The sequence below is a fragment of the Anabrus simplex genome, chromosome 9, assembly GCF_040414725.1.
Source record: "Anabrus simplex isolate iqAnaSimp1 chromosome 9, ASM4041472v1, whole genome shotgun sequence".
Lineage (NCBI taxonomy): Eukaryota > Metazoa > Arthropoda > Insecta > Orthoptera > Tettigoniidae > Anabrus > Anabrus simplex.
The window spans coordinates 140033121-140058225 of NC_090273.1; the positions used below are offsets into that span (position 1 = coordinate 140033121).

The 25105-nt window shown below is 40.9% G+C and overlaps 1 protein-coding gene across 3 annotated transcripts in view; it reads right to left on the reverse strand.

Annotated features, from left to right (window-relative positions):
- The window catches only part of Reph (Regulator of eph expression), a 456933-nt gene that overhangs the window by 194692 nt on the left and 237136 nt on the right, over positions 1–25105 (reverse strand). The window lies entirely within an intron of this gene.

A 25105-nucleotide genomic window follows, 5' to 3' on the forward strand; every position in this document is an offset into this window, starting at 1 on the left:
AACGTCTGATCTTAGAGGAACGAATTAAGGACAAGCCCACGTGCGTAGCGTTCGTAGATCTAGGAAAGGCATTCGATAATGCTGATTGGACCAAGCTATTTAAGATTCTGAAGGTGATTGGGATCAGATACCGAGAACGAATAATTATTTACAATCTGTATAAAAATCAGTCTGCAGTGATAAGAATCGAGGGCTTTGAAAAAGCAGCAGCAATCCAGAAAGACGTGATGCAAGGCTGCAGTTTGACCCCCCCCCCCCTCCTTTTCAATGTTTACGTAGACAAGGCAGTAAAAGAAATCAAAGAGGAATTTGGAAAGGGAATCACAATCCAAGGAGAGGAAATCAAAACCTTGAGATTTGCCGATGATGTTATTTTATCTGAGACTGCAGAAGATCTCGAGAAGCTGCTGAATGGTATGGACGAAGTCTTGGGAAAGAAGTAGAAGATGAAAATAAGTCCAAAACAAAAGTAATCGAGTGCAGTCGAACGAAAGCAGGTGACGCAGGAAATATTAGATTAGAAAATGAAGTCTTAAAGGAAGTAGATGAATGTTGTTACTTGGGTAGTAAACTGACTAACGATGGCAGAAATAAGGGGGACATAAAATGCAGACCAGCACAAGCAAGGAAGAGCTTTCTTAAGAAAAGAAATTTGCTCACTTCAAACATTGATATAGGAATTAGAAAGATGTTTCTGAAGACTCATCTGGAGTGTGGCATTGTATGGAAGTGAAACATGGACGATAACTAGCTCAGAAAGAAAGAACAGACGCTTTTGAAATGCGGTGTTACAGAAGAATGCTGAAGGTGACATGGATAGATCGAATCACGAATGAAGAAATACTAAATCGAATTGGTGAGAGGAGATCGATTTGGCTAAATTTGGCGAGAAGAAGAGATAGAATGATAGGACACACCTTAAGACACCCAGGACTTGTTCAGTTGATTTTTGAAGGAAGTGTAGGTGGTAAGAGCGGTAGGCGTAGACCAAACTACGAAGATGACAAGCAGATTAGAGCAGATGTAGGATGCAATAGTTACGTAGAAACGAAAAGATTAGCACAGGATATAGTGGCATGGAGAGTTGCATCAAACCAGTCTATGGACTGATGACTCAAACAACAACAATATCTACATATGCGAGAAATTAAGTCTATACACGTCAGCTGGACGTCGCTTGTGAATGAGCAATCAAATGGTTAAATAAATTCTGATATGACGACGTCCTCTCTGGTGAACGTAGGCAGTCCGTACTCGAGGCGAAACTTCTTTAGAATAACACCACCAGCACCAGTGAAGAGGCTTTTACTGTAGTTAAATACACTGGCGCGATCTGTCTGTGAAAACTGAACGTAGAATTTGGCATGCAAGTCATCCAGGTGGTGTCATATCAGAAGATTTGCATTCTTGCAGCTAAGACAATACAATATCATATCAACTTATCGTTCCATCAGTCTTAAGGATAGTGCTTTTAGAGGATCTATCTTTGCATATATTTCCATGCCTTGCGATCTTCTGCCAAACGACTTGCTTGTATGAGGGATGCCTTAGTTGCATGTTTTTTTTGTTTGTTTTGTTTTTTCAGTCAGTCCAGCGTGTAGGAGCACGTCTACGCTCCCTCTCTTCTCAGAGATTTCCTAAAATGATCGAGACTCTCTTGTATAGGTCTCATGGTCTGATAAAAAGTACGAGATGCTGTCCAAGGAATGAGAACCATTCTTCTCCAGCACCCCATCTCAAATGTGTTGATACTTTTCATAACTATAGCTCGCAAGGTCTATGTTCCAGCACCGTACAGGAAGACGGAGAAAGCCAGAATTTGAACCGTGACGTTCTTGGCAATGGCGATCTCTTTTTTTTTTTTTTTTTTTTTTTGCGTCGCACCGACACAGATAAGTCTCATGGGGACGATGGGATAGGAAAGGCCTAGGAATTGGAAGGAAGCGGGCGTGGCCTTAAGGTACAGCTCCGGCATTTGCCTGGTGTGAAAATGGGAAACCACGGAAAACCATCTTCAGGGCTGCCGACAGTGGGACTCGAACCCACTATCTCCCGATTACTGGATACTGGCCGCACTTAAGCGACTGCAGCTATCGAGCTCGGTAATGGCGATCCTTCTTCTGATCTCACATTACATAAAGGCCTGCAAATGTTCCGGGACTGTAAGGCAGTCAACGAATTGGTTTCTAACTCAGCGTTTCACCGAAAACTACGTCCAGCATTTTCAACGGCCCATTCTCTTCGACGGTCAGGGGTCAGTGGTGGACTGGAGTGAATGCGTTCCCGCAGCAGCAAGTGCCCGGCTCACTCGCAAATCGGGTGCGATTTTACGGAATCGAAGAGTCTTTTCATCCTAAGAAACGTAAATGAATACGGTAGTTTTTTTTTAGGTAGTTTCTGGAAGCAGTGCAATTTAAAGCCTCGTGTCTATTATCACGAAGACATGTTTGCCTTAATGTATACTATCAGCGACCACCTTTCTCATTTTCGGTTATCTTATCTCTTAACATTTTTACGAGTATACCTTCCTTTATCTATGAGATAAAATACAATATCCATGAAAATATTCCCACACAGGATGATTAACACACTACTGATATAATTCAAGACATAAAGGAGCCAACTGAAGGAACTTCAGTAGTCTCAGAGGCCAGAGGTTCAGACCACTACGGTGACAGTACGTTAAAGAATTCAAAGAACAACGCGGACATCAGTTTCCTCTAGGTGGAGAGTGAGAATTATTTCCGGTTGGCGTCAGTGGTATTTTGGAGTTGGTACTAAAGTCATTATTCAAGGGGCGAGACTGTACTGCCATACTCAAGGGGAAGGGGGGGGGGGGGGTACAGGTTTTTGTGAACCTCCTAAACATTCGAATGTTTCTTTTGAATTGAAATATTAATTATAATAATGCTACCGGTTTTACGTGCCATGAACTACTTTTACGGTTTTCGGAGACGCTAATGTACCGGATTTCGTCCCACAGTTCTTTTACGTGCAGGTAAATCTACAGACATGCGGCTGACCTTCAATACGATAGACAAACAGGACTGAACCAGCGAACGTGGGCTCTGAGACCCAGCGTTTCTACCGTCTGAGTCTTTTAGCCCAGCTACAACAAATATTATCAATCGAATATCTTAGTTTTTCACATTCCAACGAACACTTGCGACCAGGAATAATAATAGTAATAATAGAATGGACTCTCGCCCTTACTCTTCAATTGCGTCCTTGAAAATGTGATAACGATGGCGCCAACAGAAATTGGTCCTCAAAATTCACCAACCAATCACTTTAGGCAGAAGAAAATTGGCGATAGATTGCGTAGCATTTGTGGATGACCTAGCAATACTAATACGAGACATTTCAACAGCCCAAAATCAGACTGAACTCCTGAAAGAAATTGCGGAAAAAGTTAACCTTCAGATACTTTTTGAAAAGACAATACATGACCTGCAAACATGCACCAAAATTCATGGAAACAAAATTTGGCAAAATTAAACGAGCATCACAATTTAAGTACCTTGGTGAAACAATTCAGGAAAATGGACTCGAAACAAAAGCCAATGAAATTAGATGCCAAAAGATGGAATCCGCACATCAACTAACCCAAAATATCTATAACTAAAATGTATCTCCAAGCATACAAAACAGACATTACAATACAGTCATTAAACCAGAATGTCTTTATGGATGAAAGACGCTAATTTTTAACAGGAAAGCAGACATTGAAAACATTGAAAAAATGGAACGCAAAATCGCAAGAAAAATTCCAGGCCCAAAAATCACCAGCAGACAATACCAATTTAGATGCAGACAGGAAATCAAACAATATACACATATTCAATATCATTAGAAAATGCAGGCTAAGATTCTATGGTCATATTAAAAGAATGCGCCCAGACAGACTTACCAAACGAATAGTCGAGCTCTATGAAAATAGGAGTACAGCTAAAACAGAGACAATGAAATGGATTGGATTGGCGAAATTACAACCGATTTGAATCAGGCTGGAATTGCACCAGCAGATGTCCAAAACAGGGTAATCTTCAGATACAAAATTCACAAATGGCAAGTTGACCAAGAGGAAAGACCAAAGACGACGACTTGAACAACCTGGTCTGAAGACAGAAAGAAAGCCCACAGTAAAATAATGAAAGAAATATGGGCAAAGGGGAAGGCAAGTGCACGGCTGTAAGTACTTTGCGTAGTTGGGCTTATTCGCGCATGTATAATAATAATAATAATAATAATAATAATAATAATAATAATAATAATAATAGTAGTAAGTTGCACCTCAAGGATCAGTCTTAAAAATGAACCTTTCACCCCGACGAATATCTGCGTGCGGTCTTTAATCAAGTGTTCCAAAAACATTCAGCAGGTCAGCGAGTCCTCGCAGGGGATCATAACTTGATCGTAACCAGACATAAAGACCAACTTCAAGAAACTGACAAGTATTGGAAGGTGGGATTCTCCTTATAACTTAACCTTAGTTGCGTTGAGCCAATACGGGACAAAATATGATATAAATATCATACCTTCGTTAATTCCAGAATTCTGATCCTTCTATAAGGCGTTGCCATTACACCGCTGTACTTGGGGAAACATTTTGCGTAGGAAATTTACTGGACATCTTTCCTATGTAACTTTTCATAAAATATTTGAGTAAAAAATCCATAGTAATCAATTTTGAATATTCGATACTACGAGCAACTATACAATACTTCATTTCACACTTGAAAATACTACATTTAAAAAACTACAGTATATACTAAATATACGAAAACATTTTTCTTAATCAGGCTGTGTCAAATGGGAAGCGGTTTACGTTGCAGTCATTTTTATGAAGCAAGAATCTTTGTGCCTGGCACAAGTGACATTTAATGCAGTGAAACTTTCAGCGCAACGCAGCGCATTCAATGGGCGATAGAACGAGACAACATAGTAGCCGGTTGGCTGGACAATTCTGAGTAACCTTTCGAAGTCAAAACTGTTCCCATCTGACGAAGACTGTAGTCCATCATTTAGAATATCATGGTGTTTGTTATTTTATTTATTCTAAATTTCGACTGTCTCGCGACTGACGACAGCTTGTATCAGGTGTGTGTACTACGTCTAACGAAGGGAATCGCTGGAGAACACTATGACCCAATGAATTTACACCGAACGTCTATTTGTGATTCTCAATGCTCGATACACTGAAATGAAAATCCACAGCCTGTTTCCAGTCATCTGATCGGCTTAGGAATAGAATGAATAAAGCCCTCATCTAGCTGCGAAGATACGAATTGTGCCGGCTGCCGAAGCCTGTTGCACTCCTCTGGGGCAATGATTAATGACAGACAGATGAAATGATACTGGAGTATGTTGCTGGGATGAAAGATGACAGGAAAAACCGGAGTACCCGAAGAAAAACCTGTACCGCCTCCGCTTTGTTCAGCACAAATCTCACATGGAGTGACCGGGATAAGAACCACGGAACCCAGCGGTGACAGGCTGGCGCGCTGCCGCCTGAGCCACGGAAGCTTAGCTCAATACACTCTGGCGCTTAATTTCATGTAGCACTTTAAAGGGGCACGTCAAATCGCAGACTTCAGCAAAGGCCCATGTACCTGAGGATAGACAGTATCAGCACTTACACAAACAAATCAGATGTAACTGGGCAGGTATACGATGCATTAAGATAGATAGGGCCATGCAATGGAGTGACAGTGAATTATTCTGGAATACGATTTTCTCGTTTGCCTTCGACCAGATTAGATCTGGTAAAGTCTGCAGAATTAAAAATCATGAGTAATTGTCTAGTGGAGAAGTTTCTGCGAACCGCCTCTCAAGCTACCTCATCCATGGAACTATATTCATGATCCTCTCCTCCCAATTTCAAATACAGCATTCTGAATTTTTTTTTTCAATCTGACCAAATGTTTCTAATTTAAAGTAATAAAAATGTACCCTTTTGTGTAATGAAGTCACTTTGTTAAAAAGGAAGGCATTCTTTCCCGTGTCGATTCAGTTAAATATACATATTACACTGTAACATACGTAAAAAAGATATCGAACAAGGAATAAAAATACACGCTATTATTCCTTGATGCGATGTTTTCCACTCGTTGAACCATTCTAAGCGTAAGTGTTCCATGATGGTACGGGTGAAGTCTCGTTAAGATATACGCTTTAGCAGCAGATAGTTTTTTTAAATTTTTATTTTTTATTTTTACAATCCGCTTTGCCTCGCACCGACACAGATAGGTCTTACGGTGACGATGGGATAGGAAAGGCCTCGCAGTGGGAAGGAATGGCCGTGGTCTTAAGGTACAGCCCGAGCATTTGCCTGGTGTGAAAATTGAAAACCACGGAAAGCAGCAGATTACTAAATGAAATGTTATAAACGGCTGCATGTTATGTTGATACATTGACGCAGATTTTTACCCTCTATGAATGACTTCATGCTTCAGAAATGAATTATCGTGACTAATCTACAAGCCTCCTTCGGATAGTAAACCAACGAAAAATGCCCAAGCGGTAATTAAAGCAGTCATCATAAGTTATCTAATTTTTAGTTATCTAATTTTTATTAAAAAACAGATCGCGATCTATACTTAGAGAAGCAGTTCAAGTGATTCACGATGCCGATATAATTAAGTATAACATTACTGTATGCATCAAATCAAAGCTACAAATCATTCTAAAAATACGTTATGAGTTTGGACTAATCCTTCACTTTGTGATAGATTTCATTCAATGGAATTCTATTCTCTACACGATGTCGGCATGTAGAGTGTCTCTGGTGACGCATTTCACGTTTACTCAACAAAACCAATTGAATAGTCAGCACAGACCACCCAAGAGATACGATCTGGTGTAGTAAAACTGACTCGCAAGTAACCTACGTGGCAGCTAAGGCGTATTGCTTTAACTGAGAATAATGCCCTTCGTCATATACACGAAAAAGGTATTGGGCCTAACATGGTAACTGAGCTAGACCGGACCGACAGCAATGACGCTTGATAGGATGATGGCCTGGGGGCCACGATCGTTAAGGCGTCAATTCTATAAAGTCTGGCACCACGGCTAGCCGCTTCGAGTCGAAAACCATCTCAAATGTTGGTCCGTGGTGGTATACAACTTCTAATCACGAGACTGCGTGGCGAAAGCCTGGATTAAATTCCGTAGTTCTCCGAAGTGTTCGTATAATGACGCTATTGATGGCCATTCGTACGTCGGATGGCGACAAAGCTTTGATGTTATTCGACAGGAGTAGGTTATGTGCCGACACCGGATTTCACCCTCTCCCTACGTCAGTATCATCCCACATCCAGACGCGCAGTTCGCCTATGGTCATCAAATACAGAGACCTGCACCAGGCGCCCAGCACTAAAAGCCATACGATATACAATACATCGAACTTATGGTCATTATGCCTAAAATAATACTCAACAAGTAGCCATCTGTACTGCAGTTTTAAATGGAACGCAGTATATAAATTGACTAGCTGATGTACCCGTGCTTCGCTACGGGATTCTCAGAAAGACTGACTTTGTGGTTTTCCTAACTGAAATCAACATAGGTCATTACAAAAACGTAAGTATGAATGTAGCGATTAAAAGCAATGCTATCATATAAACTTTTTTTTTGCTAGTTGTTTTACGTCGCACCGACACAGATATGTCTTATGGCGACGGTGGGATTGGAAAGGCCTAGGAATGGGAAGGAAGCGGCCGTGGCCTTAATTAAGGTACAGCCCCAGCATTTGCCTGGTGTGAAAATGGGAAACCACGGAAAACCATCTTCAGGGCTGCCGACAGTGGTGTTCTAACCCACTATCTCCCGATTATTGGATACTGGCCGCACTTAAGCGACTGCAGCTATCGAGCTCGGTATCATATAAAAAATAATACTCGATCAAATGGAAAGCCAAATGTTTTATCACTTTTAACGAACAGTGCTGCGGTTAGATTGCGGTACCAATCTAATAGTCCAAAGTTCCAAAGCTGGGATGACCAGGCCGCAGATTGCCATGAACACTCATCTGCCATTATTCCGCTAAATATGCACACTGTTCATTCCAATCAGTGCCTCAGAGTAGGGATTGAATAGCCCGAATGCTATGATGATCCAGTGCGTTACGTACCAGTAGTATCAGAAAATTTATAAACCAGGGGAATGTCATGCTAAAGAAGAAAGTTATCTAACTCCGCAGCTACTTCCCATCAATATTCAGACAGGCTGTTACACTCTGTACGACTGGGCGAGTTGACCGTGTGGTTAGCGGTGCGCAGCTGTGAGCTTGCATCCGAGAGATAGTGGATTCGAACCCCATTGTCGGCAGCGCTGATGGTATTCCGTGGTTTCCCACTTTCACACCAGTCAAATGCTGGGCCTGTACCTTAATTAAGGCCTAAGGCACTCCTGCCCTTTCCTATCCCATCGTCGCCATAAAACCTATCTATGTCGGTGCGACGGAAATCAAATAAAAATATACTGTACGCAGCAGTAATCCTATCTACCGGAGATGAGCGGCAACAGAAGACACAAAGCACAAAGCACAAAGCACAAAGCTCACATCACGACAAACAATGGTCAATGTAATGTTATTGTTGATCAATGTTATGAGCTTTCTATATTGTAGGCCTACACGTTTAGTTTTCTTTCGACTCTGTGATTTGCAAAATATTTTATACCGTAAACTGTAGTTTCTTATTCTCCGACTTTATATACCGATTTTCATTAAATACTGTTTACCCATTTTCTCGTTACTCGGCGCTGATATGGACTTAGTAACAAAAATCCAAATTTATGAGTATCTTTGTGATCATAGCCAGTACGGTAACAATGTATAAGACATGAATAACAGGAAATTTAATACTATATAACCTTAGTTATGTAGCATTCATCGATTACACTTCTAATAAATATTTGAGAATTACATTTTAGGCCTTCCCCTAAACTACCATTTCACTCAGCGTGAATAAAATAATTTACAGCCTACACTATAGCGACTTATTTCCTGACTTTGCATACCGATTTTCATCAAGATAGGACTGTACTAATAACAACAATGTTTGAGAATTAAATTTTAGGCCTTCCCCTAAACTACCATTTTTCTCCGCGGGAATACAATTATTGATAGCCTAGATTGTAGCAATTTATTCCCCAACTTTGCATACCCATTTTCTTTAAAATACGACCACTAACAACATAAATAGTTGAGAATTTAATTTTAGGCCTTCCCCTAAACTACCATTTTACTCAGCGTGAGTAAAATGATTTATAGCCTAGATTGTAGCGGCTCATCCCCCGACTTGACATACCGATTTTCATTAGACCACTAATAACATAAATAGTTGAGAATTCAATTTTAGGCCTTCCCCTAAACTACCATTTCACTCAGTGTGAGTAAAATGATTTATAGCCTAGATTGTAGAGGCTCATCCCCCGACTTCACATACCAATTTTCATTAAATTCTCTTCATCCGTTTTCTCGTGATGCGTGTACATACATACAGACAGACAGACAGACAGACAGAAATTACGGAAAAGTAAAAAGTGCATTTTCTTGTTACTACGGACATGACCGATACAGAAATACCATTCTTTTCAAATTCTGAGCAATGTACAGACAAAACTCTTATTTTATATATATAGATATGAAACTTTATAGCATGGTCAATAAGACATCAGAACATCGCGGCACACAGTTTTTACGTACGTTGTGCATAACATGACAAAATACGAGATTCTAAATAGAAATCGGTTAGTTTCCTAGTTTGGCTAATAAAATATTATTTTAACGTTCATCTACAGTATTTAATGATGATTTCATACAACATAATACAGTAGCTTCTCTTATAAACTATAAAGAAATATAAAAGCCCTAATAATTATTAAGTGACATTCTGTTGTGTACTCAAAATGTTTTTTGATATGGAGGGTTTTAAAATAGAACTATCGGTATATTTCTACAGTACATACGCAGGGTCATTCTACAGTAACACGTCATAAGCCAAGAGCGGCTATTTACAATTAATTATACCACTACCGTTGACTTTACAGCAAAATAATTATTAGCAAGGAATTTAGGATATGCCAATTGATTACCGAACCTAGTTTCACTGAAATCTGACTGGTTGAACCCAAACAGGTGCCTTATCAGAATTTGGGCTGAGTAGACGATGCCGAAACTTATTACCCAGAGTGCTATTCACCTCGATATGACCATAATATTGAGATCTCCTCTCCTCCCTGAAATTCAAGGCTATACTGCGTATTGTTCCAAGCCACCACTCTTAACGCATACGAGGTCCTTCACCTTGAATGTCTATATCTGTCCTCCTACTAAGCTGACCTGGTAAGTAATCCCCGCACTAGGCAGGCCTCACTGTCACTTATGCGCTGTGTTGGAATCCTTACACACGGTTTAGCAGAATCAGTTCCAAGGGTAGAGTGAAAAACAAATCCACATGAGAGTCATTTACAAATCGTAAATACGATAAAACACAAATTCATCATAGGCACATTTCAAAACTTATTTCACGAAGGGTTCGTAACGTCAGAATTTACGGGAGGTTTCAATAATGTGTGCCATCCTTAAAACAACTGAAAGGATCAATAGATTTTGATTTGTAATAAACAGCGAGTAAAATAAAAAGTTTAAATTTGGGCAGTCCACGTTAGATAGTGTTCACAAAGTAATGTAAATTGTCAGTAGTTTAAACTAGTTTTCAAGTTGAGGATTCAGAACAAAATTATTCTGCCCAAGAGTTCCCTTCGTAAACATGCTAATAAATTATGACATTTAACTCTGAAAATAAAATGAGGTAATTTTCAGTCCAATATAGTTCTGAGAGTTGGAGAGCAGTTGGACAGCAGTGATAGCTATACTAAATGCAATGGACCAGTCGGGGTTTTCGTTGGGCTACTGTTACCAATAAAACGAGTTCGATCCCGGTTGGGGTCGGTGATATCTGCAAAAGTAAAACGAAGACATCCCTGTACAGGTTACGAAGGCCCTAGGAGAGTTGTTCTCAATTCGACAGTAAGTGGGATAAAGTGGTCAGCTACCTTTGCCTCGACGAATTAACATAGCACTCATTTTTGCAGAAGGCTGAGTGAATCTCAGGCCCAAGCTTTAATCCAGAAGTAGAAATCTTATTTTTAAATGTTTATATTCCCTGACGGGAAATCGAACCCACATCATTCTATGTGAACCGAGGACACCTTTGCGCCCTAATCCAAAAATATATAACGTGTATATTCCAATAACGAAAGTATGGGCATTTAAACATGACGGCACTGCTGCTAGCTTACATATTCCCCGAAAGTGACATTTTAAATCTTAAGGAACACTTTTTCAATCAACCGTAAGAACTGCAATGAAAATCAGTACACATCTTTAAATGCCTAAAAGCTACAAGGAAGTAAAATTGTCCCCTAAAATATATGTAGCATTAATCCCCCAAGACATCTTTTAGGGGAAAACATGTTTTCCTTCTGAGTGTCCATTGTCGTAGCGTAAAATACTTTAATAAAGTGAACACCTAGAGATTGCCTGGCCAAGGCGGAAAAGGCGTGCTCGGTTCGCCCGGAAGGACGTGGGTTCGATTTCCCGTCAGGATTTCGAAAAAATTAAGAAACGAGATTTCCACTTCTGAAAGTGCACATGGCCCTGAGGTTCACTGAGCTTACACCGAAAGCGAGTACTACGTTAGTTTCTGGGGGTAAAGGCAGCCGGACGTAGAGCTAACCATTCTAGCCCACCAAATGTCGAGGTTACGGATAGTGGAAACCTTTACCTTCTCCCCCTCCTAGGATCTTCATGGCCAGTACGGAAATAACTTTGCTCTTTTTCTTTAATTGTACCTTAAGTTCTGGCGGAAATTTTAATTTTCAAATGTGATTTGTTGCTACCTTTAAATAGTTTATATTATGCCAGCACATAGTTTACGTTAGAAGGTGAGCAGAGTTTGGTAGTCTTAGAATAGTTTTTCAGATAAAAATCTACAAACTGGGTCTTAAAATATGCTAGTTTCAACTCCATGTGCCTTTGAGACCGCTAGAAGTTAGAACGGACTCTTAAGAAACAGTAGTAGTGAATATCTTCCACATGACACTTGCGGGAGGGTGTGTGTGTGTGTGTGTGTGTGTGTGTGTGTGTGTGTCAGACGAGTGACAATCACAGACTTCTTACCAAGACGACCGCGGAACAAATCTCGATCACTGAGAAATTAAGTCATCCCCCTCCGTCTGGTTCGGACTCCAGGTAACCTCCGTGGCTATGACCGCGATTTCACCGGCGATATCGAACTACAAGCTTCCTTTCTTGCTTTGCTTCAAGCCTCAAGTTTAATTCTTCCGATAAAACTCGCATCAGTATATAAATACCTTGTCATAGAACGATTAACGAGCAGTGTGAACGCTATTAACGCACTTATCTTCGTTCTAAACTAGGTAATAGGCTATACTGCCGAGGTTTCCATCACGCACTGCACGCGTGACTAACGGAATCAATTTAACGTGCAGATCGGCAAGTCTATTACGAAGTATAAAATAAAATGTTATTTATGTGACACTAGGAGAAACGAGTGGACACACCAAAAATAAAGGTAGAACCAACGTGTTCAATGTTCATCTACGGTATTGAAATCGCTGAAGAAACTTTTTCAACCTAAATTATTCATTTACTATCGGCGTTTATCAAACTGTCAGAGGAACAACTGTAACGCACCAATCAAATCATATCCGAATTGTCATCTGTTAATAGTGACAAATATTCCATTCAATGAAGAATCTCTCAGCTTTACGTCCCCCTGCGGGTGGGGACGGTAGAATAACATCCAAGGTATTCTAAAAGGGGCCCAAGGGGCTTTTAACTCGGGAGCGTGAGTTGGCGACCGAGGGACCCTAAGCTGAGTCTTTGAATTGCTTCCACTTGTGCCAGGCTCCTCAATTTCACATATCGTATCCGACCCCACTTTGTCAACTCTGTGAAACCTTCCGAAAATAGTATGAACCCATGCTCCACACGTATGAATCACTCATGCACTTTGATGCCATTAGTTAGCAAATGCATAGATTAATATATTGCATCACGCGCCCGCGCATTTATGCGAAGCGGAATGCTATTTTTATAGAGTAATAAATTAAAAATTCGCCAGAACTGTCTCAAAATGGCTACTAAAATCTCTAGTCGCTGTCTTTGAAATTCTGTCACTAAATTACTAAAAAAGACTCCAAATCTAGCAACTAGTCTCTAGAATCGACTAGACTGATGTGAACAAACACGAACATAGAATGCGAGAACGAGAGATTGACAATCCATATACGCGTCGGGATATACACGTTTCAATAAATATCGCACATTCGCACGCATTTCTCGTATTAATAAACGTCGATATTTCATTTGAAAGCGGCCAATGAGTGAAGGACTTCCGACCAGTGGCGTACAAAGTTGAAATGGCGGGATTTAAAAACAAATATTTGAAGCTCACCAAAAAATAACCTAAAAACGGGAGAAATAACAGAAAAATCGGGCGGCGAGAAAAACTGTCGAAAATTGGGGAATCGCCCGCTTAAATCGGGAAAGTTGGCGGGTATGTTTAATATCTTTTGCTCTACCTTCCTCACTGACATCCTGTTTTCTTTCGATCCCGATATGTGGCCACTGGCACTAATACTTCATAACCTGCACTTTTCTAATCCGGGACTGTTGTTCTTTCCCAGGAGTCAATCTGATTCTCTCATTAGCTTATTTCTTCCTTGGATCGGCACGTGGTGAGCATTTGGCCCAGTTTTACCTCTGGATGTCTTTGCTGAAGCCAACTCTATGTGGAGAGAATATTCTCTATTGCGTGTTTCTAATAATAATAATAATAATAATAATAATAATAATAATAATAATAATTTTACGTCCCACTAATTACTTTCTGACTGTTTTCGGAGACGTCGATGTGCGGGAATTTTTTTCCCGCAGTTCTTTTACGTGCCAGTAAATCTACCGAATATACCGATACGAGACTAACGTATTTGAGCACCTTCAAATACCACCGTACTGAGTCACTCAGCCCGGCAGTGCGTGTTTCTGTTATGATTTGTAGTGCGGTGTGTTGTTTGGAGACGAAGACTAACACACACACACACACACACACACACACACACACACTCCCTGCATCAGTAGCATTAATTACTCGTATACACACTTTAAATATCCCCGGCCCAGCCTTCGCTGACTATTCGAGCAAGGCAGCCGAGCGGTGTACACATACCGCCCACCGATGGACACTACCCACTTACTGGGCTCTTTTTCTGTCTTTCTCGTCAACAACAGGTTAAGCACCTTAACCTCATTTTTCCTCACCAAACCGTACAGTAGGCCAGAGGCGCCAACTTTGGGAGGGGGAGGGAGACGTTTTATTTCCCCCCAAAACAAATCTTAGGGGGGCGAGTGCCATTTTGCCTCCCCGTCAACAGAAAATTCTCTGTAGTCTTCGGTGGTTGCTAAGGCATTAAATCTGGAGAAGGTGGTAGATGATTTTATATCAAGAAATGGGATTAGAAAGCGGGCATGGTGGAGCTTTTCACATTTCTTACCATTAAATACAGTAATAGGACAATAAGAAAATGTATTTATGAAGCAAGATCTACTTTTTTTTTTAACCTGTGATTATTTTTGATAGTTTCATACATAAAACGTACCTTCACAATATTTATTTATGAAAAGTTATATTTTTCTGTTTGCTTGTGAATATTATTGCAAACTCCATATGAAGACTCGTTCAAAAATGTATTTGAGAAACAAGCTCTATTATCGTTCTGTTTTTTTTTTTTCCTGTTTGTGAATATTATTATATAGGAATGTTTGCATTAATAGTTTTCCCCATTTAACATGCCTGCGTTCATGTAAACCATTCCCCTCCCCCCCCCCCTAATAATTACCCGCGGTGTAGCCTCATGAATGAGAGATACGTCGGCCAATAAGATAACAGGAATTATGTACATAATATAAATGTTCAGCGTCTACATAGTAGAATGGATGATATACGCATTAAAAGGACTATTTAACCACGCACCATATCTCCAATATTAACAACTGAACGACTGTCACAAAATCTGGTGACAAACCATTTCTTAACTAACACCTTAATTTAAACAAGAACTATTCTAAGATTTAAAATATCTTAAGCGATAGAAATAAAACTATTTATAATACACAATTCCAGCTATGTTTGCGTAAAGGGTTGGCGAATTCCGTGAAATTTACTATTACACAATATTAATCCTGAAAAGCCATTTTTAACGCAATCACGAAGGGTCTTAGAAAGGTCAGAGAACGTATGTAAACTTACAGCAATAACAGAGATAAGAAACTGCCTTGATACATTTTCTCAATAAGAGATCACCCACACGTTCCCACTGAAGAACTGCTACTGGCAACTGTTCCAGTGTTTCTACGAGACCTAATCTTATCTAATCAGCTCGGTGCACGGAGACGATGCCCTCACGAAGTGCATTGATCCCTGCAATATTTGGCGACGTTTAACCTTTCTTTTCTTAAACCAGACTTCGGACAATTCCCTCATCTTATTCTAAAGGATAAGCCTTGTTGCTGCAGCCATAGGTCAGGCTTGATTCAGTCTTTTCAACTTAGCGAAGTCTTTCAGTTCATTCTCAGAAGCAGATATTTGAAGAAAGATACTCTGGGATGTTTCTCTTCCCCCTTTTCCCGAGTTGTTTTTTCCTACCTCTCTAAGGACTTCGGGATTGATCTTCATTTCAGTCTAACTTATCCTCTACATTCTCGTACAGACCCACATTTCAACTCATGATTTCATCCGTTCAGTCGAATCCGATCATACCTGGCGAGTTGGCTGTGCGGTTAGGGCCGCACAGCTGTGAGCTTGCATCCGGGAGATAGTGGGTTTGAACCCCACTGTCGGCAGCCCTGAAAATGGTTTTCCATTTTCACATCAGGAAAATGCTGCGGTGTACCTGAATTAAGGCCACGGCCGCTGCCTTCCCACTCCTAGGCCTTTCCTATCCCATCGTCGCCATAAGACCTATCTTTGTCGATGCAACGTAAAGCAAATTGATTTAAAAAATCCGACCATTGGCGATTATATGAATTAGCGCTCTTCAAGCTCTCCTATTCCACATTGCCTCCTTTAGTTGTTCCATGGTGAGGGTGGTGTCTATTTTAATGGTGCCTAACCAATGAGTCCTCTGGCGACCCGGTCTTCATGTACCACTGATCATTCCTACCACGATTGCTTTTTCCAATGCATCAGATCGCACAACGTGGCCAAAGTACGTTAGTCTCAGCTTCATAATCATACCAACCAATGTCATACGGGGATTGATGCGCTCTAAAACTCCCTTATTACATTTCAACTAACTCTTAACCTTTTCCTATTCGTCTCTTGTTCAGCTTTCACAACTGTACAGAAGCACTCTCCATGCGAAAACAAATATGCACAAAAATTGAGGAATTCGCCGTAAAACTTTCCATAACATCTTTTACCCCGCTTTTGGCTCTTCGAAAAGGGTCAGCGTTTCTTCTACTTTCCTCGGTCCTAAACGTTATCTTCCGTTAATCTCCTTCGTCGCATCTCTGCTCACACAATCCGTCTACCGTCTCTTTGACCTTCCTCCACTTCTACTCATCCACTTCCATTTCAAACACTCTCCTCGCACATAACTTCAATCCGGTCTCGGAATGTCTCCATACATATGCGACTGCTTTTCTGCTCACCACTTTACCAACTTATTTGCAGTAATAATAGTTTGAGACTCAATTCAATACTATCCAATAAAACTTTCACCTAAGGAACAATATTACACATTATTACAATTAAGCAGAAGTACGGCGAGGTTATACAATTAAAAATCATTTTGTATTTGACTACAGGCGAAGAAACTAACAGACACTGAAGAGACTGCCAGACTGACGAATGCGCGCGGCAAGAGTTTGGATCATAACTTAGTGTCCATGTTCTTGGTAAAAGAAACACACACACACACACACACACACACACACACACACACACACACACACTACCCTCCACATACAAAGTGGCCACTACTTTCTGTGGTGCTATAAAAATCGGTTAGTCGCGACCAACGACATTTTTGCGTATTTCCGCTAAGAATTTTGTTAATAATTAAAGAAAATAAAGATAATAATTAGCTGATAAGAGAACAGGGCTTGTACAAATTCCTTATTTTAATATTCCTGTAATTTCTAGTTTCAGCCGGCTAAAACGTAACAAAACGTACCATTTTCTCTACAATCGCCGCTACTGCTCAGACGTCCTGATCGGCCATGTCTCTTCCCCGTATACCATTGCAGGTCTAATCAACGTTTTATGAGCTATTCCATTGAGTTTCGAGGCGAGTCCTTTCTTTCTTTCTTTCTTTCTTTCTTTCTTTCTTTCTGGAATACACCCGATATTCTTTATTTACATTCCGAGAAACTCTCCAGAGAGTGGCTTAAGACGGTAAACACGCCGGCGTTCTGAGCCGAAGTTTGCGCGGGTTCGATCGTGGTAGGTCTTAAGATGCTTAATACGCCAGCCTCGTGTCGGCAGATTTGTTGGGGAAAGAACAAGTTTCTTACTTTCATTGACCTGTTTCAGTATCATACTCGGCTTTGCCACTATGTAAATAACTGAGGTATGAGTAATGTTAGTAACGCGATTCCTTATCAGTTTTGAATGATGTGTAGGTGTCACTCATGGTGTCCGCAAATTGTGCATTTTAGCGAGTTTGGCAGACTAATAAGTTCAGTGGGGAAAGCAAGAGGAAACTACCTCACCACTCATTTTTCTAGTACACCTCAGCGACGCCTAGGCTACGAAGACAGCGAATAGAAGATCAGTCGAGGATCCAACCAGCCTTCGGACTGAGGACGCAACAAAGGAAAGCAATAACGCATGGTCAATTGCTTTCATCAACTGGTGGCCACAATACACAGTTATATGGCTGAGTCTGAAATGCAAGTTTTCGTTAAATATGTCGAGAGGTGAAAATATGAACTTCGGCGTGAATGCCTAACCAGATACAGTATGCCGTGAGATCTAATGCTTTGACACAGGTTTCTTACCACGAGCAGGACAAGGTATTAAAAAACCTGTGTGAACATACATTAAAGAATCTCGAAAGGTCACGAACAGATCTTTATATATATATATTCCTTATAGCGTCTACTATTAGGTCAGAATTCCCCAACCGCATTTACGAATTCATGGGTTCTGACATTAAGGCAACTTCCCGAATAACGGAGCGAATAAAATTTAAACCATTAACATTTCCCGTTAATATTCTTCCAGGTACAAAAACTGCGCGGACTGTTGTACAAACGAATGAGCACCGAACTGTATATATCGAGTTCCGTGCTATGGTCTGGAAGTATGAAATGTTTCTTCTCTTGCTCATTAACGCAGTCCAATATGAACTTTCCAAATAATCTAGGTTAGTTCCATTTAGTAAGGGAAGTGACAGGCAGTGTTCTGGCCAATTTGTACCGAATGCCATCATTTCAACTCGTTCACAAAACAGTAAGCTGCACCCTAACTATTTAGTTCATGGTTCCAATTTGTTTATTTGATCGTATAGCATCATTACACAAATACACAGTTAAAAGAAAACTAGTTTATTTACAAATCAACTTTTACAGTTCGTAGCCAGTTAACAAGCTCAGGAGTTAGACTGAACATGTCAACAGGGCTTCCCAGGGTAGGAATGTATAGGACAGCGGGATGTTCATTGGTCTACTCTTCCTCATTACAATCGCACTGCGGATCCCTTTCATCCTCCTAGTCTGATCGGCCGTACACTTCAGACGGCAGCACTGTTTTGATGGAAGGTCCTCGTCGGATGTAAGGCATGCGCGGGTGTTCCAGTAGTCTTCAATGATCATTCATATTTCCAGGACTGGTTGGTATCGAAGCGGTATGCCGTGAGTCTGCCAGTAATAACACAGGCAGGTCTCAGATCTAAGCCGCCGATACGGTGGGTGACAACATTACTGTGTCTGTGTTGAACATCTTTGGTGCAGCACGTCTGACCGAGGACCGCAAGAGACGGGCAACTTCTCGGAGATCACGATCCTGAGAATTGAGGGAACAATAAGAGCGACGGCGAGAAGCCGGGTTGTAGCGTTCGTTGTATTAAAGAGTAACTATCGAGTGAAAATCAATGTAGAGAAGAAAATAATGGCTGTATAAAGTCTGATTCGAAGATTGAGAAAAGGGGCAGTGATGGACAGCCTTATCGGCCCACAATTTAAGAAACGTTGAACCAGTTCAATGCTGCAATTGTTCAAGGTATGTTTACTAACAATTTATGCAGGGTTAAATAACTTAGGCTTGTAAATTTTAAAAAAACTTACCTAATTGCAGTATCAAATTCCTGAAGTCCAGACTGGATTTATGAAAGGAAAAGGTACTCGAGAACAAATCTTAAGCCTAAGACAAATCATAGAAAAGGCTAGAGAATTCAATGTTCCGGTATATCTGTGCTTTATTGACTACCAAAAGGCCTTTGATACTGTCAAATGGAACCATCTTTGGAAAATTTTGGATGACATGGGTTTGCCACTCCATTTAATTGATCTCCTCAAGTCCTTGTATAAGGAAAATACAGCCACTGTGAAGATTCAAAACAAACAGTCTCAGCAGTTTCGTACAAGGGCTGGAGTTCGCCAGGGATGTATCCTGTCACCGTTACTTTTCAATATCTATGGTGAATATGCAATGAGAACTGCATTAGAAGGCTGGGACAAAGGGTTTTCCATTGGGGGATGCAAGATCAACAATCTGAGATTTGCTGATGACACCACCTTGATAGCATCATCTGAAGAGGAGTTGACAGAGCTGATCAAGAGAGTAGAGGAAGCAAGCCTAGAAATTGGATTACGCCTAAATCGACAGAAAACCAAAGTCATGATTGTTGATCGTAAGAACAACAACAGTCCACATATCAAACAGATTGGAGGGTGTGAAGTTGTACATCAGTATGTATACCTAGGCTCCTTACTATCCAATTCTGGTGGTTCCAAAGATGAAATAAAGCGCAGAATTGAAATAGCAAAGGTAGCAATGATCCGTCTGCGGAAGATCTGGAAAGATAACATCACCATTAAGACAAAAAAGAAGCTCGTTGAATCTCTAGTCTTCTCAGTCTTCTTGTATGGCGCAGAGACGTGGACCATCCTCAAACGTGATCGTGAACGGATAGAAAGCTTTGAAATGTGGTGCTGGAGGAAAATGTTAAGGATTCCTTGGACAGCTCATCGCACGAACACATCAATCCTGAACCAACTTCAGATAAAAGTTCGTCTATCGTGTAAGGTCTCTCAACGAATTGTACGCTACTTTGGACATATAATGCGCCGAGATGGTAGTCTACAAAAGCTGATTGTTGAGGGCAAAGTCCAGGGAACCAGACAACGAGGACGAATACCAACGCGATGGATTGACATGGTGAACGGCCCCCCTACAGTGTTCTCTCAGAGTAACCACATTGAAAGCTTTAGATAGGGAAGAATGGCGGAGTATGGTTCATCGGCTAGAGGGCTGAATATTATGATAGTCACGACGCCTCAGTCATGAGGCAAAACGAAGAAGAAGAAAATTGCAGTAGCAAGATTTAATTATTAAACATGATTTGATCTACGGCGTCGCGCGAATATAGCGAGGGCGGCGTGAACTGAAAACAGTTTGAGAGCCGCTGTCCTGGAGCACCATATTTTAGTATTTTATATCAAAGCCCTTTTATGAAACTAAAATCATCCTCAAACATTTCAACTTATACGCAGTGTGATTAAAGCTAGTCTTTACAAGAGAACGTTATCGAGTATTTCTTCTGCACGTGAATGCATCACGTCTACTTCCAACACCCCTGCTGAAGGGAGAGAAATGGCACGATCTATAGAGCTTACACTTTTGCTTCCATTTATAGTTCTTATACACATAAAAGTGAGGTGAGGTTTCCCCTCCACCTACCTGCCTCATTTGGGTCTCATTAAGCTAGCAGCACAGCGCCTGTGAATATTGAAAGGCTGGTTCCCTCCCCGCCCTTCTTGTCACTCTATACCACAGCACACGGGCTCATTAAAACTGTCCGCCAGCTTCTTCAAATTACTGAAAAATTGAATTGTGTCGCAGCACGCCCCCGATCTACTTCAACTGTACTTATACACCACCACCACCACCACCACCACCACCACCACCACCACCACCACCGATGAGTTAATAATTACTTTATACCTGCAATTTAGTTCACTCAATGGCGAACAAGATTAAAATATTCCAACAACATATTGCCCTCCACAATAAGGGTTTTCAAATACTTCATTATGAGCTGAAAAGACAAACTGCGTATACTGTGCAATAATAAACCTGGAAAAAAATATTAATTACCAGAGCCAAAAAACGGAACCCTTTAAAATTTATGAACTACTTTCTATTCATAAAATATATACTTTTATAATGCAATACCAAACATCGTAATTAGTTGTTATACAACTCTCCCATACGACATAATTCAATATATTTTGTAACCAAACAGACTCGTATTGGTTTGAGCTTCTATTTCTTCAATAATATTTCTTAAAGTGGTAAAGCAAGGGGGCACCACGGCTCGGAGTGTGTCGTACTGAATAAGAAGGGGCAGCTGAAAAACGAGACAAACGGAAATCCTAGAAAAAATTTATGACCACGGAAAACTACAGACGGGAAAAGTAAAAACCTCCGCAAGTACTTTGAGGAGATCGCTGATACAATGCGGAAACGAAGGTAAAAACTCTATGGACATCTGGTGAGAATGGATAAAACCCGAATGATCAAAAGGATCACTGAATACATCGCAGGGTTAAAGGCAACCACGAAGTAGGTGGAGGAGGTCTAGAAGGGCGCAGAAGAGATTGGAATCTCAGCAGAATTGATCCATAACAGGAAAGAATTCAGAAACGGAATCAACAACCGCTAAAATTTCCAAGAGAAGCGGCCTAACACATAAGCCACAGAGGATAGTGTCCGAGAGCAAAGAATGATAACCGATAGAATTTAGAAGATCCGGGATGAAAAGAAGAGACTGGGCCGGACGCCGTAAGTTTTAGGCGGTCCACACTAAGCCAATATCGGAATACGAAAGTGATTGGTAGTAATGCCATTTCTTATGCAGCCAGGGCATGTTATAAATGATGTGTCGCCCATCGGGTCGTATCGTACGTACATTTCTGTAAGCTTGAAAAAGTGCACCTTCTGGCTCGCTAAAGATTATAATGCAAATTGTGTACGATACTTGTAGTCGAAAGGGGTCCAAAATCCAAGTCCGCGGCCCCTCACAATGGTACTTATCGCTAGAAAAGTAGAACCATGGTATATGTCATGTTGCGGTACTAATCAAGAGGAGCGTAAACTTCGCGGTATTCCACAGATTATGGTACTACTCACAGGTAATGAAATTCGCACATGTATTACAGACCGTACATTGCGGCACCATTTACAGGCAACGCAAACCTATGGTGTTCATCACATAAGTGTACTAACCACAGGGACTCTTACTATCACGTGGTGTTCATCATATAGCCACAACCATGGGTTCCGTTATCCCACGGTGTCGCTCATAGAGTGCTACTAATCACAGGTACTGTAAAAGCCGTCGCGCTCTCGTTTGCTACTAATCACAAATCTATTTGGAACCGAACATAGTGGTACTACGCGTAAGTAAAAGCGACCCATGGTGTTCTCCGATAGTGGTACTAAACACAAATAGTTTCATGGTTCTAATTTGATCATCCCTTGGTCGCCCCTTTTAGTCGCCTCTTACGACAGGCAGGGAATACCATGGGTGAATTCTTCGTCTGCATCCCCCACCCTCAGGGGGTAATAATTTATAACTAAGTCTTGTGTATAAGAGAAGTATGTAAAAAAAATATAGAACTCTGAATGATTAGGAGAAAGTGTTTCCTAACGTGTCACAAGCACCAACTTCAGCACCCTACCCCACAGCCAGTCCATTCACCCCCGTGTGCCTCAAAGGCGAAGCACGAATGGAAATGGGAAGGAAATGGAAACAACAGTTACCATTCCGCTTCTTAACATAATTATCGTCCGAAGTGCATGCTTTAGTTCTGTGCAAGAAAAATGCCAAAAGTGAAACCACAGCAAAGTTGGTTTTGATATCAGCTACTGAATGTGGAAAAGACGTGTTTACAACAGATGAGCATGTTTTATTTTGTTAATTGTGCAGTGTTAACGGGAGTTCTTTGTAAGCAATACATTAAAAGAAAAAAAGAATCAGATCTGTTACGACTGCGAAGAACAAGATGATTTCCACAGGTTCCAGCAAATCATTATGTCCATGTTATATACACTAACAAGTACTGTAAATTGGGGGGGGGGGTGTAGTGAATAGAACGGGGATATATTACTTGTAAATTCGTTACAGCCACCAGAATTTAGTTTGGCAGAACACTTTAGTCATTTCTTACTTGAACAAATAGTTTCTAGGCAACAAACTACTTATTAACCGATGTGAATTCAAGGTAATTATTTTAAATTTCATTTTTATTACTTGGAATGCGAAAGTGGAAAAAAATATGCAATTCGCGACTAAAGAACAGACTAGTCTCGAACTCTTGCCATCCCTCGTCATCGCCAGTATAACTGTCCACGGCTGGCAAGCACTCCTTACCTCCCTTATGGCTTAAATAACTATTTCATATAATCTTGGGAGTCCATGACAGCTGATTTCGTTCGAGGCTAAGGGCCTTGAAGTTGAACTTCGTATACCGGTAATACAGTAATTGTGAACCTCGCTTAGCGTGCTCAAAATCGGTCAAACTATCTACTGTACTGCATACAGCGCTCCAGTTTCTTCTACTAGCTGTCTCTTGTATACAATATAATACTATTCTTCTTGCACGAGCGAACTGCGAAAGGCTTTATGAGTCATTGTGTGCAGTGAATGTGTAACGACGACACCTACGCCTCAGGCTGTTGTTTTCCAACACCAGTCCCGGTATAACCACGTAGTGTACAGCGGAGCACAGCCTTGGGCTTCTGCCTGACACTGCATAGCAATCAATGACGCTATAAACATGATACATTAGCATATAATTACTAAACACAACCAGCAGGTGGTAGGCAGGCCACAACAACCAGCCCTCAAGAAATTACCACTTACTGTATCCATGTATTGCGTAAGTTAGAACATCCGCTTCAGATGAGGTGTTATGTCTACTACACCCATTTTCAAGTATCTTCAAATGTTATGGAGTACGAAAACCAGACACCTCTACTCATGAGGCGACTGCTTAACTTTCTTCTTGCATCGGAGAATGTCATTCTTTTATTTGATGCGCAGTAACGTCTGTTGATCAAATTATGAGGATGAATTCGGAGCATTCAAAACTGCCAAAAGTAGCCCTGCGTATTGCTTTCTCCTTTTGTGATTATTTGCCGTACATGGCCACCTTTCGGGATATTTGGCTGCAGTGGCATTGTAAGAATGTCGGATGTTTTAGCATCCAGGAAAAAGACATACACCAGAATATTTTGCATTAACTTCCATTGAAGAGCGGAAAGAATTCATGAATGGAGCAAATATAACCGTCTTAAGTTATTCCGAAACATTCTCCTACTTACAATATTCTGGATAGACTCTGGTGTACAAAATGATTTAAAAATGAAAACTTGCATCAGAAAAAAATCGTTCCAGGTATTCACTCGCTGACGAGTACGTCGTCTTCCGAGTGAATCAAGGTTGGCGATTAAAGGTTCCTATATACCTGAAGAGAACAATTCTAGAACCACAAGCTCTGCAGCAATGATGGCAGACCAAATCTATCCAAGCTCGTTCTGATTTTCACGTTTTCATGCCTTCGTCACAACTATTCAAGACGTCCTGGCTCCTCAAGGAAAATACGTCGCCACATCGGCCAAACATGCGCCTCATGCTCACGGTTGCTGAAGTCTATTTGACACGCCTTTATATTAAACTCTACAACGTCCCTGTATCGTTTTGGGGGGGCCCTTCCTCAACGTGTAGCCCAGCATTCACTTGAGAATAAACCACTTGGATTTCAAGGCGGGTTATTCATTCAATT